General features: G+C 41.0%; 1 protein-coding gene and 1 long non-coding RNA gene across 52 annotated transcripts in view; one reads left to right on the forward strand and one right to left on the reverse strand.

Annotated features, from left to right (window-relative positions):
• The window catches only part of LOC118366785 (ankyrin repeat domain-containing protein 10-like), a 29,885-nt gene that overhangs the window by 11,397 nt on the left and 6,486 nt on the right, over positions 1-12,002 (forward strand). The gene's annotated exons all lie outside the window — the stretch shown is intronic.
• On the reverse strand, positions 1,862-9,266 carry LOC127915033 (uncharacterized). 50 transcript variants are annotated; one of them, XR_008089960.1, is made up of 8 exons: positions 9,180-9,266; positions 8,318-8,524; positions 7,192-8,022; positions 6,425-6,562; positions 6,141-6,278; positions 5,796-5,933; positions 5,518-5,586; positions 1,862-5,309 (listed from the first exon to the last, which is right to left on the reverse strand). It is a non-coding gene; the product is annotated as an uncharacterized LOC127915033 (long non-coding RNA). The 50 variants fall into 50 exon arrangements; XR_008089926.1 differs by having other exon boundaries at positions 1,862-5,864; positions 6,072-6,278; positions 7,192-7,953; positions 8,318-8,386; positions 8,456-8,524; XR_008089912.1 differs by having other exon boundaries at positions 1,862-5,864; positions 6,072-6,278; positions 8,318-8,386; positions 8,456-8,524.

The raw sequence follows: 12,002 nt of genomic DNA on the forward strand, positions 1-12,002 counted from the left end.
TCCACCAGGAGGATTCAATTCTGATCATTTTTACAAATGTTCCTGTCTACCTAAACGGTCCATCCCTTTTCCCTTCACTGTGACGCATTCAGTCGTTGAGCCAAAAACATCTTTAAAATTATTTCAAAAGAATTAGAACTAATATGGGTGAACTAATACTATAACTTCTTTTTTGTTCTTAATCTATTAGGGATTTGATCTGATATTCCTTGGTCAAACTTGTCCCACATTTGGTGATATAGCTACATTGTTGCTGCTGCTACACATTGTTAAAAGATATTTATTGTACCATACTTCTCTCTGCGTCTCATGAACAGAGCTCTCTCTCTCTCACTTCGGAAGAGGACATTTGAACCTTGACCAATCACAGAAGTTGCTGTGCTTTTTCTGCTTTGCCACTTTACTCCAGTACCCTTTCCCCTTCCTGCTTCTCGCCCCTCAAGAGGAACCCCTCCTGATCTTTGCTGTGACTTTCAGCTGACCTTCTCCTTGGACATTTTGAGCGAAGATGGTGAATAAGCGAAGATGGTGAATAAATGAAGATGTCCAACATGAAGAGCAGCTAGAATTACTTATCTTTAAGATAGACCCAAATATGCAGACCATGGACATTTTCTGAAGCCATGGAACGTGTCCTTGTTTGGGTTTGTCCCTGAACCACCTCAACTAGCCTGAAACATGATTATCATAAAGAAGAGTTGTAGCTCAACCATCTAGCATAGTGTTTTCTGCATCTCAAGTTCAACAAAGCAAGACTGACCTATTTTTTTAGGGGGGGGGGGTCCGATGGTGGCAGTGCATTAAAACGTTGTTCTGGACACGTGCTTTTCTTGTGCCCTGATCATCTGGCGCAAACATCTCAGCCTGCAGACTTGGTTGTGTTCTATCATTTTTTTATTCAGGACTTTTATTTCCCCGTTAACACACTACTGCCCTTTTTCCAGATGATATTGGACAATTCACCTAATCTCTTGGTATCATCGATCTGAGATCTTCGTCAATACATGCAGAAAAGCAGCACGTGGCAGCAGCATTCTGTTCAGGGAATTTCAGGTTAAACATTCTAGTTTATTAAATATATAAATATATTCTTAAAATATAAATTATATTAGGTTTCACTCATAGTCATCCATTTAAATTGACTCACAGTCAACCTTGAATACCTAAAGACATGCATAGATCGTTTTGATGCTTAACACGTCAATATTTAATTTTATTTCACTTTTGCATTCTCCTTTTGGATTTATTGTCATGAGCCTCAAGCACGTTCAGGATTTTACAATGAGCTCCTCTAGGGGGAAAGCTCAGCATAGGTAGTAATAAATCACTCCGGGTAGGGTAGTGGATAGACTATAGTCCAGAGTAGCACAGTCTCTAGGGTCAAACAGTGCCTGAACTATTTAACTGTATAATGCTAACAATTCTGTCATAATGGTTCTTAACTGTCATATTATACATTTTATAGGGCCTATACTATTTCTGCTGCGTAGAAGACAAACTGTTCTGTTTTTGAATGTCACCTTCAGTATTAACCCTATGATACCATAAGATCTGTTTTGATTATCTGATCTTCTGTCACCTTTCCCCTTATGAAAGTGGCATTAAGAAAGAAATACTCCAGAAAATCTTATGGTCTCTTCTTCTTTTGTACTGTTAACAAATAAGACTCAGAAACCTCCACGTCTCAATGTTTTGCAGCCATTGAATTCGAAATGACTTGATTTTTTCAAGTAATCCTAGAAAAGGGGGAGAATAGACACTGCAGAGTCTGCCCCGTTCCCTGGGATAGCCGTACTGTTGTGGCATTGAGTGTTCTCACTATCGCTTCCTATCTACACACTGGCAAACTGTTGAGGTATTTCTTGCGGTGATTGGTTTTAATGCTAGGACATTTATGAATATTTTAAAAAAGTAAATTTCTTTAGACATGTTTAGACCTGCATGCTTTGCTTAATATTACCTGTTCCTGTATTTGTTTGTTTCTGTTTGTAAACTAACCGTAGGACCCATTTATGAGTAGTGAGCTTTAATCAGTCACAGGTCAGCATGATTTTAGAATCTCTCTTGAAGGTGATAGGTTAGCAACAGAAGACAGTGTCTGTGTGCTCAGAACTCAAAAGCAAAGCATACCAGGCATTTAAAAAGAGAAATGAACGCTTCCCTACTCACTGTTCAGATTCGGACATGGTCATGATCATTTCAAATCCAGCAGGCTGATTCTTCAAGGTACTGTATCATTCTTCAGCATTTCACACACATGACGGGTCTCACTGACAGGACATTATGATTGTTTATTGTAGATATCATTATGGGGTGTGTTGAGGTTAAAATAAGGATGGCCTTAATCCCCCCCTGCTCTCCCTGACCTGAACCATAGATTCATCAAACTTTTCAGCAAAGCACAACATCGAAGTGGATTGATTACTTTGTCACTAGAGCACTGGTTTCCAACCTGCCGCCTGCAGAGGTATACAGCAGATTTTCTGCAATAAAATAAACATCTTCCATATTTCTAACAGTTGGGGGTATTAGTGGTATTATAAGCCATTTTACATTTCACAATGCAAATTAATAATAGGCTTTTAATTTGTTATTTAGCAATCATTGTATGTTGAATTCTTTTTAGACTCTGCGAATGTTGGTCCTCAAGCTTTTGATGGTGATTTGGTTGTCCCCGTAACGGAAAAGGTTGGGAACCGCTGCACTAGAGGAACCAAATGGGAGCAGAGGTGCTAGGATGTGGTGAGAGTTTTGGAAAATAGAAATCAGGGAGAGGAAGAGGGGAAATGCAAGGCCTCTCTTATCTAAAGGGAGACAGCAATTAGCCTGTCGTTGTCCATGCCAACTCTGACATGTCATTCAAAAGGCTCCCCTGCTGAGGTATGTGGTGTGTTACACCAGGGACAGAAAAATAATCATCGCTGAAAACAACAAAGAAAACTGCAGGATTAAAAACCCACTTAACTAAGTGTTTTTATTGGACATTCTGTCTTAATGCTATGCACCGTTACCATATTCAGGGACGTGAGATCTGATTCAAATGCACAAAATACATTGCCCTCTTGACTTACTAGCCATAGTTTATTCATGGATTACTGTAGATGTTTGAGTCAAAATGTAAATCTAAAAAATCTTGCCATGTAGTATTTAATCAGTACATGAAAAGGAACATAGTCTAACTGCATACAAATCCAAACTTTCCTTTTATTGGGCAGGAACAATGTTTTTGGGACCTGTCTCCAAATATAATTCACAGGAGACTGGGGTATTTCCTATTGCTTATTGACCTATTTAAAGACGAGACGTGCAGAAAGAGTAACTAAAATAGAGCCTCTATAGTGGGGCTCGGATCCTGTGAAGGGAAACACAACATTATTATCCAGCTTTAACAGCACTCTGAGCACAGTGTTGCCAAAATAGAGGGGTTACTATGGAGACACTTGGAGATTTTGATAGAGTTGGAGAGGGACAAGAAGAAGAGAAACTACTCCATCTCCATAATTAAGAAGTGAAATGACAGAACTCCAGCTGAGGATCCGAAGTTGAGGGTTTTGATGAGATGTCAACACTTCGTCTGGATAGATAAACCCAGTAATGGACAGTTGGGAGTCAAAGGCCATTATTGACATGCCAATTGATGATGCATCTAATAATGCTGAGATTCTAATGTCGTCTACCAACTCATTCAAGTGCGATTAATTAATTGAAACATTAAAGTCAAATTGTCAGTGAAATATATTTTCCCTCTGTCTCAGCAGTGGTATTTCAGTAGCTGGAGGTCATGTATGCAGCTGATATTCAGTTTGAGGGTTCATTTATGAAGTTGTAGTGACCATTTACTTAAAGGAGTGGTCCCAATGCCTCCATTGGCTTTGGTGAATGGACATTTATCACCAACACTTCAATTAAAGTCTCACTGAGGGTTTTTCAGACTGGATGCCAGTCTGTTTCTGCTATAACCAACTCCTTTGTTGTCATGGCATCATAATGATAATAAATCAAATGTATTTATAAAGCCATTTTTACTCCAACCAATGTTACAACGTGCTATACAGGAACTCTGCCTAAAACCCCAAGCCGCAAGCAATGCAGATGTAAAACTCCCTAGAACGGCAGGAATCTAGGAATTAACCGAGAGGAACCAGGCTCTGAGGGGTGGCCAGTCCTCTTCTGGCTGTGCTGGGTGGAGATAAGAGTACATGACCAAGATGTTCAAACGTTCATAGATGACCAGAAGGGTCAAATAATAATAATCACTGTGGTTGTAGAGGCTGCAACAGGTCAGCACCTCAGGAGTAAATGTCAGTTGGCTGAGTAGTTAAAGGATAAACAGTGACATCCTTTCAATGGGGACCACTTTGTGTACAAAGGAGCAGCATAGAATGTTTAGCAGAAATGTTGGTAGTTGGCTTCTTTTTCTGACTACTTTCATGTGTTTCAGTTACACATTTATTATGCAGAATGTAATGTAATCAAATGAGGGAAAAAAACTGCCAACGTGTGGTTTATCTGAAAATGTTTTAATATACTTCATATACAGGTTAAAAATAAAGGAAACGGCAACATAAAGTGTCGTAATAGGACATTAGGCACCACGAGCCAGAACAGCTTCAATGCACCTTGGAATAGATTCTATAAGTGTTGTAATTGGACATTAGGCACCACGAGCCAGAACAGCTTCAATGCACCTTGGAATAGATTCTATAAGTGCCGTAATAGGACATTAGGCACCACGAGCCAGAACAGCTTCAATGCACCTTGGAATAGATTCTATAAGTGTCGTAATAGGACATTAGGCACCACGAGCCAGAACAGCTTCAATGCACCTTGGAATAGATTCTATAAGTGTTGTAATTGGACATTAGGCACCACGAGCCAGAACAGCTTCAATGCACCTTGGAATAGATTCTATCAGTGTCGTAATAGGACATTAGGCACCACGAGCCAGAACAGCTTCAATGCACCTTGGAATAGATTCTATAAGTGCCGTAATAGGACATTAGGCACCACGAGCCAGAACAGCTTCAATGCACCTTGGAATAGATTCTATAAGTGTCGTAATAGGACATTAGGCACCACGAGCCAGAACAGCTTCAATGCACCTTGGAATAGATTCTATCAGTGTCGTAATAGGACATTAGGCACCACGAGCCAGAACAGCTTCAATGCACCTTGGAATAGATTCTATCAGTGTCGTAATAGGACATTAGGCACCACGAGCCAGAACAGCTTCAATGCACCTTGGAATAGATTCTATAAGTGTCGTAATAGGACATTAGGCACCACGAGCCAGAACAGCTTCAATGCACCTTGGAATAGATTCTATAAGTGTCGTAATAGGACATTAGGCCACCACGAGCCAGAACAGCTTCAATGCACCTTGGAATAGATTCTATAAGTGTCGTAATAGGACATTAGGCACCACGAGCAAGAACAGCTTCAATGCACCTTGGAATAGATTCTATCAGTGTCGTAATAGGACATTAGGCACCACGAGCCAGAACAGCTTCAATGCACCTTGGAATAGATTCTATCAGTGTCGTAATAGGACATTAGGCACCACGAGCCAGAACAGCTTCAATGCACCTTGGAATAGATTCTATAAGTGCCGTAATAGGACATTAGGCCACCACGAGCCAGAACAGCTTCAATGCACCTTGGAATAGATTCTATAAGTGTCGTAATAGGACATTAGGCCACCACGAGCAAGAACAGCTTCAATGCACCTTGGAATAGATTCTATAAGTGTCGTAATAGGACATTAGGCACCACGAGCCAGAACAGCTTCAATGCACCTTGGAATAGATTCTATAAGTGCCGTAATAGGACATTAGGCACCACGAGCCAGAACAGCTTCAATGCACCTTGGAATAGATTCTATAAGTGTTGTAATTGGACATTAGGCACCACGAGCCAGAACAGCTTCAATGCACCTTGGAATAGATTCTATAAGTGTCGTAATAGGACATTAGGCACCACGAGCCAGAACAGCTTCAATGCACCTTGGAATAGATTCTATAAGTGTCGTAATAGGACATTAGGCACCACGAGCCAGAACAGCTTCAATGCACCTTGGAATAGATTCTATAAGTGTCGTAATAGGACATTAGGCACCACGAGCCAGAACAGCTTCAATGCACCTTGGAATAGATTCTATCAGTGTCGTAATAGGACATTAGGCACCACGAGCCAGAACAGCTTCAATGCACCTTGGAATAGATTCTATCAGTGTCGTAATAGGACATTAGGCACCACGAGCCAGAACAGCTTCAATGCACCTTGGAATAGATTCTATAGGAGTGTGCACCTTGTAATAGGACATTAGGCACCACGAGCCAGAACAGCTTCAATGCACCTTGGAATAGATTCTATAAGTGTTGTAATAGGACATTAGGCACCACGAGCAAGAACAGCTTCAATGCACCTTGGAATAGATTCTATCAGTGTCGTAATAGGACATTAGGCACCACGAGCCAGAACAGCTTCAATGCACCTTGGAATAGATTCTATCAGTGTCGTAATAGGACATTAGGCACCACGAGCCAGAACAGCTTCAATGCACCTTGGAATAGATTCTATAAGTGTCGTAATAGGACATTGGGCACCACGAGCCAGAACAGCTTCAATGCACCTTGGAATAGATTCTATAAGTGTCGTAATAGGACATTAGGCACCACGAGCCAGAACAGCTTCAATGCACCTTGGAATAGATTCTATAAGTGTCGTAATAGGACATTAGGCACCACGAGCCAGAACAGCTTCAATGCACCTTGGAATAGATTCTATCAGTGTCGTAATAGGACATTAGGCACCACGAGCAAGAACAGCTTCAATGCACCTTGGAATAGATTCTATAAGTGTCGTAATAGGACATTAGGCACCACGAGCCAGAACAGCTTCAATGCACCTTGGAATAGATTCTATAAGTGTCAATGTAATAGGACATTAGGCCACCACGAGCCAGAACAGCTTCAATGCACCTTGGAATAGATTCTATAAGTGTCATTAGTAATAGGACATTAGGCACCACGAGCCAGAACAGCTTCAATGCACCTTGGAATAGATTCTATAAGTGTCGTAATAGGACATTAGGCACCACGAGCCAGAACAGCTTCAATGCACCTTGGAATAGATTCTATAAGTGTCGTAATAGGACATTAGGCACCACGAGCCAGAACAGCTTCAATGCACCTTGGAATAGATTCTATCAGTGTCGTAATAGGACATTAGGCACCACGAGCCAGAACAGCTTCAATGCACCTTGGAATAGATTCTATAAGTGTCGTAATAGGACATTAGGCACCACGAGCCAGAACAGCTTCAATGCACCTTGGAATAGATTCTATCAGTGTCGTAATAGGACATTAGGCACCACGAGCCAGAACAGCTTCAATGCACCTTGGAATAGATTCTATCAGTGTCGTAATAGGGCGTTGGGCACCACGAGCCAGAACCGCTTCAATGCACCTTGGAATAGATTCTATAAGTGTCGTAATAGGACATTAGGCACCACGAGCCAGAACAGCTTCAATGCACCTTGGAATAGATTCTATAAGTGTCGTAATAGGACATTAGGCCACCACGAGCCAGAACAGCTTCAATGCACCTTGGAATAGATTCTATAAGTGTCGTAATAGGACATTAGGCACCACGAGCCAGAACAGCTTCAATGCACCTTGGAATAGATTCTATAAGTGTCGTAATAGGACATTAGGCCACCACGAGCCAGAACAGCTTCAATGCACCTTGGAATAGATTCTATAAGTGTCGTAATAGGACATTAGGCCACCACGAGCCAGAACAGCTTCAATGCACCTTGGAATAGATTCTATCAGTGTCGTAATAGGACATCTGGCACCACGAGCCAGAACAGCTTCAATGCACCTTGGAATAGATTCTATCAGTGTCGTAATAGGACATTAGGCACCACGAGCAAGAACAGCTTCAATGCACCTTGGAATAGATTCTATCAGTGTCGTAATAGGACATTAGGCACCACGAGCCAGAACAGCTTCAATGCACCTTGGAATAGATTCTATCAGTGTCGTAATAGGACATTAGGCACCACGAGCCAGAACAGCTTCAATGCACCTTGGAATAGATTCTATAAGTGTCGTAATAGGACATTAGGCACAGCTTCACACCTTGCTATAAGAACAGCTTCAATGCACCTTGGAATAGATTCTATCAGTGTCGTAATAGGACGTTCAATGCACCTTGCACCACGAGCCAGAACAGCTTCAATGCACCTTGGAATAGATTCTATCAGTGTCGTAATAGGACATTAGGCACCACGAGCAGAACAGCTTCAATGCACCTTGGAATAGATTCTATCAGTGTCGTAATAGGACATTAGGCACCACGAGCAAGAACAGCTTCAATGCACCTTGGAATAGATTCTATCAGTGTCGTAATAGGACATTAGGCACCACGAGCCAGAACAGCTTCAATGCACCTTGGAATAGATTCTATCAGTGTCGTAATAGGACATTAGGCACCACGAGCAAGAACAGCTTCAATGCACCTTGGAATAGATTCTATAAGTGTCGTAATAGGACATTAGGCACCACGAGCCAGAACAGCTTCAATGCACCTTGGAATAGATTCTATCAGTGTCGTAATAGGACATTTCAATGGCACCACGAGAACTCAATATTGGAATAGATTCTATCAGTGTCGTAATAGGACATTAGGCCACCACGAGCCAGAACAGCTTCAATGCACCTTGGAATAGATTCTATAAGTGTCGTAATAGGACATTAGGCACCACGAGCAAGAACAGATTAGCACCTTGGAAGACCTTTATTTTCAGCACCTTGGAATAGATTCTATCAGTGTATATTCACCACGAGCCAGAACAGCTTCAATGCACCTTGGAATAGTTCTATCAGTGTCGTAATAGGACATTAGGCATGTTGCAAGTGCTCCATTAATAGATTTCTTCACTAATAGGACATTAGGCACTGACAAAGGAACAGCTTCATGTTGGAATAGATTATATCAGTGTCGTAATAGGACATTAGGCCCACGAGCAAGAACAGCTTCAATGGGAATAGATTCTATAAGTGTCGTAATAGGACATTAGGCACCACAAGCAAGAACAGCTTCAATGCACCTAATAGATTCTATCAGTGGTAATAGTGCGTTGGGCACCACGAGCCAGAACAGCTTCAATGCACCTTGGAATAGATTATATCAGTGTCGTAATAGGACATTAGGCACCACGAGCAAGAACAGCTTCAATGCACCTTGGAATAGATTCTATCAGTGTTAATAGGCATTGTGGCATCACGAGCCAGAACAGCTTCAATGCACCTTGGAATAGATTCTATTGTGTCTTTTGACATTAGGCACCACGATCAAGAAAAGGATCAATGCACCTTGAATAGATTCTATCAGTGTCGTCCTAGACATTAGTCAAAACAGCTTCAATGCACCTTGGTGGGAAAATATCAGTGTCGTAATGGGCTTGGGCCCACCAGAACTAACTGCTTCATGCACCTTGGAATTATTCTTTATGTCTGGAACTCTATTGGAGGGATGTACTCCAGGATCCACACATACCAAGTATACAATATACATTGTACCCTAATTTACTTTAGTGTTTCCTTTATTTTCAGACCTTTCCTTGTTATATTCAATGAAGATTGGTGGGGCTAAGACTGTTCCATCATGTTGTTGATTATTTTGGGCTTCACTGTCTGACAAAGGATCATGTGTGGGGTGTTGAAATTGCTTCCGGGTTACTACAGGTAAAATTATGGGTAAATGTCCCACTCATCTAATGCATCAGGTAGTCTGAGGAGCAACCTGTCACTTTGGATACCACATTTGTCCGGGTTTGGTCTTTTGATCAGCAGATTGAAAATAAGAATTTGTTCTTAACTGACTTGCCTATCGTTAAATAAAGGTTACAAATTACTGTATTGAAATGTTATTTCTGTGATTTCTTCTTACAGCCCATGTGCTCTCTAAAAAAAATACTATTGTTGTAAACAAGAACACTTTTGCAGTTTGACTCTTCTTTATTTTTCTTTTATAAAACAAATTTAAAAGGATCTTTAGTCGGTGTAATTTATCCATAATACATAAGTCAAATTCAAGGAGGTGGAGTTTCTACCTTTTAAAATTTGAATCCCTATATTTTAATGACACATCTGGTCTTTGTTAGTTATAGCAAGGGGTGGGTCCAGGCCTGGGATTGGATCAGAAGGGTAAGGGTTAGGCTGTAGACTGTTCCTCCTTAACAACGTGGGAGATTATTGGTGGGATTAACTCTGACCTTTCAGTGACTATTTCCTTCCTAATAAGAGACAATTCTTTCATCAGCCTCGTTATTTGGGTCATAGTTCAGATATAAATAGACTGAAAGATGGGTCTCTAACTGTATGTGTACTCATTGCATATAACCTACATAGTATCATTTAGTTTGGTTGATCATAAACTATATCCTGTTTCTCCCTTCAAAATATTCACTTGCAGAGTTGGGTTGAAGTGTTACCTGATTACCTATACAATAATGGCTTCTTTCTCAGACAAGCCAGAACAGAATACTTGGCATCTTGTTCTTTGTGCACATCGTGTTCCCCACACTGGTTGTCTCAGATTCTCTGGCACCCTGAATGATTGTTACTCCTCTTAGTGAGACCCGTCAGTCTACATGCTCACAACAACATTCTATATAAACAAAGCTGTTGCTTGAAGGTAGAATCTCTTGGAAGCGTTCATTTTTGTTTTTTCAAACTTGGTCAGAGGGGGGGGATATGTATGCAAGTTAATCATGTGATTTTTATTTTTATTCTTATTCAACAGAGAAATGTGATCTCAAGCACGTTATTTACAGTGCGTTGTTTGTATTTTTGTTTGACTGCACATTAAGATAGTAATAGGGAGTGTAAGAGAAACAAAGCAGTGAGTTTATGAATGAGTGAACCGTATCTAAACTGAAGTGTGTGTATATAACTTCCTGGATGTCACTGGGTTGCTGCACCTTTTAGTTTATGTATATTTACAATTGATATTTCTACAGTACATCCATATGATGATCCTACGACCACATACAGCAACACAAAACACTGGGGTAGTTTCTCAGATTTCATTTGTTCTTAGTGCATCATTGGAATCTATGAGAGGCACACACTGCCCACAGAAGGTCAAGTGTTGCCGTTTTCTCATTTCCAAATGGAAGTTAATTCCTTGACACACAGGCCTGCCTCAACCTTCTTCCCCTCACAAAGACCTGGTTGTTCGCCTTGCACAATCATTTTCCCGCAGAATCCAATGGTGTTTAGCCTCAGAAATAACAAGTGTGGAACTGTTCTCCCGCCAGCCAGCAGACATTTTGGGCAATTGGCATCCAGACAGTCAAGCTTATGGCCTCCGTTTGCTTAGAGTATTTTTCTAGACACTTCCAGGAAATGAATTGAACTGGTTCCATGGCAGCGCAGACCTCTATCCTTACAAGGGAATGTTTTTGGTTTGCTACAACGCATGCCAGGACAGGAACAGTGACCTGGCAATTCTTTACTTGTCTAGGACCTACTTAGAAGCGGGTCTTTTTGGTCTGGCCCTATTTGATAGCTTTATATTTGACTTAGTACCCAGGTTAGAGTAGTACTATATTTTAGACTAATGTGCTTTGACACTCACTTATCCCTTTCACATTTTTTACCCAATGATTTAAAAATCCAGACCGAGAGCTGCCCAAACACTGATGCAAGAGTGACTCTAATACGCTGAAGTGTTACCCACCCAGTGACATCCTTGTCTTATAGCATATCTAGAAGCATTATGGAAATCATGCTCACTGCATTGCTGTTTGCTCATTCATAAAGTCCTACTGTATGTTTATTACAGGTTTATAGCGGCAACAGAAAATGACTAAACAGACTGTTATGCACACGCCTGAATCTGAGACCAAATCACCCATTGGTATTGTTGTTGTCTGTTGCGATGCCAACGTGGATGGTATGGTGTTTTCTTAAACTTATTGGGTCCTTCTG

This window comes from Oncorhynchus keta, chromosome 34 (genome assembly GCF_023373465.1).
Source record: "Oncorhynchus keta strain PuntledgeMale-10-30-2019 chromosome 34, Oket_V2, whole genome shotgun sequence".
NCBI classification, from domain to species: Eukaryota; Metazoa; Chordata; class Actinopteri; order Salmoniformes; family Salmonidae; genus Oncorhynchus; species Oncorhynchus keta.